Source organism: Micromys minutus (genome assembly GCF_963924665.1).
Source record: "Micromys minutus genome assembly, chromosome: 9".
In the NCBI taxonomy this organism is placed as follows: Eukaryota; Metazoa; Chordata; class Mammalia; order Rodentia; family Muridae; genus Micromys; species Micromys minutus.
Window position 1 is genome coordinate 35,323,978 of NC_137978.1, and position 6,000 is coordinate 35,329,977.

A 6,000-nucleotide genomic window follows, 5' to 3' on the forward strand; every position below is an offset into this window, starting at 1 on the left:
GAAAACCTCAGTTCAATACCCTTAAGGTGTGGTAGTTCATGTGTGGAAGTTCAGCACCATGGGTCCTGAAGCAGTAGAATTTTCTGGAATCTGAGGCTCATCCTGGATACAGTGTGAGAATCTGGTTCATCAGTCAAACAAAATGGAACAAACAAGAAGCAAGCTAGCATGGAGGCAAGGGTTCAAGTTGAGACAAATATAATGGGGAAAAGAAAACACATAAGGAAATGAATGAAAATTTAAAAAAATGTTTCTTTAAATGATTAATGAAATAACAAACATGAGACTAGTTATAGAAAAAAAGGGAGAAGAGATAAATTACTACAGTTTACAATGGAAGAAGGACTGTCATGATGTACCCCACACAAAGATTATAGGCCTCTACTACTAATAATGTAATTCAATAGGTCAGGCCTTAAAGTGTGTCACATTTAGAAAGATAAAAGTATTAGAACTGTTTCAAAAGGGAACATAAAATCAAAACCCAGCACATTGCATGATTTAATTAGTAATTTATCCATTTTGCAAAAGAGCTAAAGAACCAGGTAGTGTTACTGACAAATCTGTCCAACTTATAAAGTTCAACACCAATCTTTTCAAATTTCAAAGCAGAAAAAAAGAAGGTAGAATTTTCCAATACATTCTTCTCATAACAAAATAGAGATGTCACAAGAAAAGACAACTATCAATTGACATCTGTTGAAAATGTTGATCAAAAAGTGATTCTCAAAAACATGTAAAATAATTGTATATAACAATGCAATAAATATTGCCAAGAAAATTGTCCAAGGTTATATAATGGACATGTGAGTGTCATTAGTCAGACTTAAATCACAGCAATTGTGATTTATTCACAGATAAATGTAGATCCCACCTCTTATCAAAGAAGTGTCTCTTTGCAGCAGATGGAGACCATTACAGAAAAACACAACTGGTCAAAATGTACAGAGGGAGACTAACTGTGACATATTGAGTCCCAGTTAGTATATCTACAATATAAACTTTACACCCACAGCTTGGGGCCATTATGGAAGAGGGGTCAGAATGATTGTAAGAACCAGATGATTAGGAACTTGCTGTATAATTGTGCCTCAGGGCATTGACAGGGAAGCTTCACCCATGATACTGCAATGTCATGGCTCCCCTTACCACTATTTTTCTGGGGGGGGGGGGAGTAGTATCTCTCACTTAACTTGATGCTCACCACTTGGCTCAGATGACTCACCAGGGATTTGTTCGTCTTTGCCCCCAACCTCTTCGCATTAAGGTTATAAATGTATTACCGGGATTTTACATGGGTTCTGGGAATTTAAAGTCAGGTTATCATATTTGCTCATCAGAAACTTAAACTGAACCATCTCCCAGTCTCTATTTTAATATTTTATATGCCATCTGTGCTTGGAGTTCTCCAGGTCCTACCATAACCTTCTTAAGCCCTGAGCATAACTTTCATCACCTTATCCTGGTACCCAATGTCACCACACCCAAAATTCCTGACTTTCCCAATCCAAGGTTCATAGCAACACACAGCATCAGCTCCTTATTCTACCTTGAAATCCAGTATGAACAGATTTATGAGCACCCACTGGAATAAGTAAACCAGAACATCAGATCCAGCCTAAGTTATATGCATATTTACCACACCTGTTTTACATATGCTCATATTTAGCCCTATAAACTGTCCTGTTCTATTATTGCTTTATTTTGCTCTTGTGAAAACTGAGGTACAGAGAGTTGGCTTCTTGTCAACTCTTACACTATTATTAAGTGGTAGAACTAGAATTTTTATTATTAAACAACTTTATTTTAAAAAGCAGAGATAATGTACAGATTTTAAAAGCATTTTTGCATAAAACTACATGGATATATTTTTGTCAGTATTTGATTTTTTTAAAGGTTTGGTAGTATGCATTGAAATCTTACTAGTTATAATGAGCATAAAGTAGATGTAATACAAAATGTAACATGGAAACAGTCAAAGTTTTCTTGGTGTGTAAAGATTAAACACAATGATTTTTAAATACCAAGAATTGCCACAAGGCTATATTCTTAGCTCCTGAATTATTAATGATTTAAGGCCGGGGTGTGCCATACTCTGAGAGGATGCTATACACTTATTTTTTTCTAAAAAGGACTGAGGCTTCCACTTTTTGGCCTTTTTTCTTTTTCTTTCTTTCTTTCTTTCTTTCTTTTTTTTTTGAGCTTCATATGGTCTGTGGGTTGTTTCTTGAGTATTCAGAGCTTTCTGGGGCTAGTATTCAGTATTTCAGTATTATGTCTGTTCTTTTGTGACTGGGTTACCTCACTCAGGATGATATTCTCTAGATCCATCCATTTGCCTAGGAATTTTGTAAAGTCATTGTTTCTAATAGCTGAGTAGTACTACATTGTGTAAATGTACCACAATTTTTGTATCCATTCATCTATTGAAGGAAATCTGGGTTCTTTCCAGCTTCTAGCTATTATAAATAAAGCTTCTATGAACATGGTGGAGCATGTGTCCTTATTATATGTTGGAGCATCTTTGGGGTATATGCCCAGAAGTGGAATAACTAGTTCTTCAGGTTGTACTATGTCCAATTTTCTGAGGAACCGCTAGACTGATTTCCAGAGTAGTTGTACCAGTTTACAACCCCACCAACAGTGGAGGAGTGTTCCTGTTTCTCTGCATCCTCGACAGCATCTGCTGTCATCTGAATTTTTGATCTTAGCCATTTTGACTGGTGTGAGGTGGAATCTCTGGAGAACTAAAACTAGATTTCATGTCTTCCTAGGTTTTGCTCTCATGTAGAGTATTTATCATTACCTCATCTTGGCCTAAGCTCCATGGAGGGCCCCACTATTGCTTGAATCATATTCCTTTCCCTCTAGAAAATCAAAGTATTTCAGGGCTTCAAAATTTCAGCACACAACATAGCCTAGTTCCCAGCAGAGCATGAAAGGGAGAATGAGAAACTTGAGGGCCTGGGCACAGAGAGCTCTAGCTTGACCCTGCATACCCCAATGAATGTGTTTTTTTTTTTTCATGATCCACGAAAAGCTTCCCCAACATACTGGTACAGTCTTAATACTTATAGCTCTTCACTGTGTATGTGTACATATGCACATGTATATGCAGGTACATGTACACATGTATATGCAGGTGCATGTCCATATGTATATGCAGAGACATGTCCAAATGTATACACAGGTGCATGTGTGCATACATAAAGAGTCCAGACATTAACCTTAGGTCATTACCCAGGTCCACCTTATTTGGAGACAGTGTCTCTCATCAGCCTGGAGCTCACCAATTAGGGTAGGCAAGTTAGTAAGCAAATTCTATAGATCCTGTAATCTCTGTTTCCTGGTCTTTGTGATTGCTTTACCATGTCTAACTTTCACGTGGATGGCTCTGTGCATTGAACTTAGGTTCTCATGCTTGAGCAACAAGTTACTTACCAGCTGAGCCACCTCCCCAGATCCCACCTCTCCATCTTTTAACCTATGTATTTACTCCACTTGATCTTCACACATTCATCTCCACTGAGAGCAAAGGAGAAAAAGAAAGGACTCAGGAACAGGGAGAGGACTTGGGGTTGAGAGGATCAAGAGTGTTGGCTATGGAGATCTTCTGTACCAAACAGAAGAGTTGAAATGTGTGCTCAGGGTCTGGAGGGCTACAGTGGGCCCCAGAGGACCCAAAGGCCCAGAAGGCTCATTAAGAAGCCTTAGATTCATTCTCTCTGAAGACTTGGAGCAGATTGTTAAAGAAAAAACCTCACCCACTCATAGTTCAACTTCCACACAGAGCTTGGATCAGGTAAGGAAGGGAGCCCCAAAGGTTGCCCGAGACACACAGTTCTCATAGTCCTACCTGATGCGATCCACCTGATCCCATTACTCGCATCCTATCTCCCATCTTCACCCCTGGATCTCTATCTTCCTCTGGTCACTGATGTCTCAGTGTGACTCTCTCTGCTTTTCATCTCTGTATTTGTTGTTATGCTATTTAGTTGTGACAGAGAAAACTGGAGGGACAGGGGGCTTGTTTTTGTGGAGATAAGGAAGTGGGTTCTCTTCTGCATTCCAGCTTTGGATACTTAGGAGGTAAAGGACAAGAGGATTAGTACTGAGGGTAAAGATGGAGATGGCAAGTTACAGTGATGGCTCCAGAATGCTGTTTGAGGCTCTATGAGAGTCAGAAAGCTTGAGACAGGCATGCACTGTCATTAGAGATGAACAATAGCAGAGTAGAGCTTGATATCTTACCATTTTCTCCAGAATGCCTCCAGCCCAGGTGATTATAATTGGACTGACTCCTCCTTTAGCTATTCCTGGCCCTTCTGTATCACCCTCTCACATTCTTCACTCTGCTTCACATTCTGGTCAGTTCTTAGCAGGGACTGGCAATAAGATGTCTACTAGGACTTTCTGCAGTAGCTCAGGCACCAAGTTTAGGGGAAGCTGGAGGACAAGAGAAAAGACAAATGTGGCAAAGTCCTCTTCTCTTCCCTCTTGGTTCTATAGAAGAAATGACCCTCTTTGTTTCAACTCTTCCCCACTCAACATGACCACCTAATCCTTCTTCATAGCCTGTTTTAATTTGTTCACAGCCCCCTTAGGGTACAGTCCAGGAATGAGCATGCTGTTCAGCACATGGTCTGGCTACTGCAGACACAGACCACCAGCCCAGATATACCAGGATCCTGTCTCAAGAATGTAGCTTCATTCTGACCTTTAGGATCCTCTTTAGACTCACACAGTGTAAGTCCTCAGCTCTTTCCCCATAACCCACTGTCTCATCTGAGCTTCCTATAGTTCAACACTTCTTTTTATTGAGTCAAGGATTCAGTATGTAGCTCAGCCTGCTCTTGGGTTCTCTGCAAACTCTGCCTGACCTTAAACTCAAGATCTTCTTGTCTCAGGCTTCTGAATTTTAAGACCACAGATGTGGGCCACCACCATGACCCCATATAGTTGGATATTTTATTCAGATGTGAACAGAGGTTTTTAAATGTGTGCTGTCACATCTATGTTGCTGGTGTCAGCCAGTTATTTAATCCAGCTGAGACTGGGCATCTGATTATCAACCCCTGGGTTAGATTTTCCCCCCTTTATATGCAAGCTGCCATGAAGAAAGAGTCTTTGAGTCCAGTCTGTTGGAATATGGACTTGAGCTTTATAACAGGCAAAGTTGCATGCATCTGCATCTGCCTCATACTCCTCTCTGTCCCTTCATCTTTGCCCTACTGGACCTGGCACTACTGGAGCTTGTTCTTAGCTCTTGATACATCACTTCTCTCCTTCCTCTGGTGTATTACACTCTGACCAATTTCCACCTTAGTTAAACCTCCTCCGGTCCCATGTCCTGCTCCTGGCATCTAATCTCACTTATTTCCAGTCCACTTTCACCTCTCAACCCAGTGCAGTCTGACATCTGCCTCAAAGCATGAAAAGTAGCTACCATTCTGTCTTAAGTAGAAGTCAACCTATAAAGTCAAGCAGGAAGGCTCTTGCTTGGAGGTGAGTAAGGGGAGAAAGAGGCAGTACTGTTGAGTAACTCCACCTAAAAGAGAGTGTCAAAACGTTCCAGAGGATCAACAAACACAGATATAAGTAAAATTTACTAAGAACTTATGCTGTTTTTGAAGTTGTATATTCTCCCCACAGCTCCAACTCTCTCAGCTGTTCATAGAAAGGGTTCTGGACATATGACTTCAGACAGGAGGGGTAGAGTGTCTCTCTCTTCTTCACTCTCTGTAGCCTATACCAGGGAGATGAGAAACAGTGGAACTTGTAAGGGTAGATCCAAACAGAGGGGAAGGCAGGGGACATTCAGGGGGAAGAATGAAAGAAAAAGATGTCCTGGAAGCTCTGGCTTGAGACACTAAGCATCCAGAACTTAGACCTCAGTCTCTGAACTGACATCAATCCCAAGGAAGATTAAGGCTGAGCAAAGTACCTAACTGTGAATTCTAAGCTGCGCCACCAGTCCGTTTCTCTTTCAGCAGTGGAAGA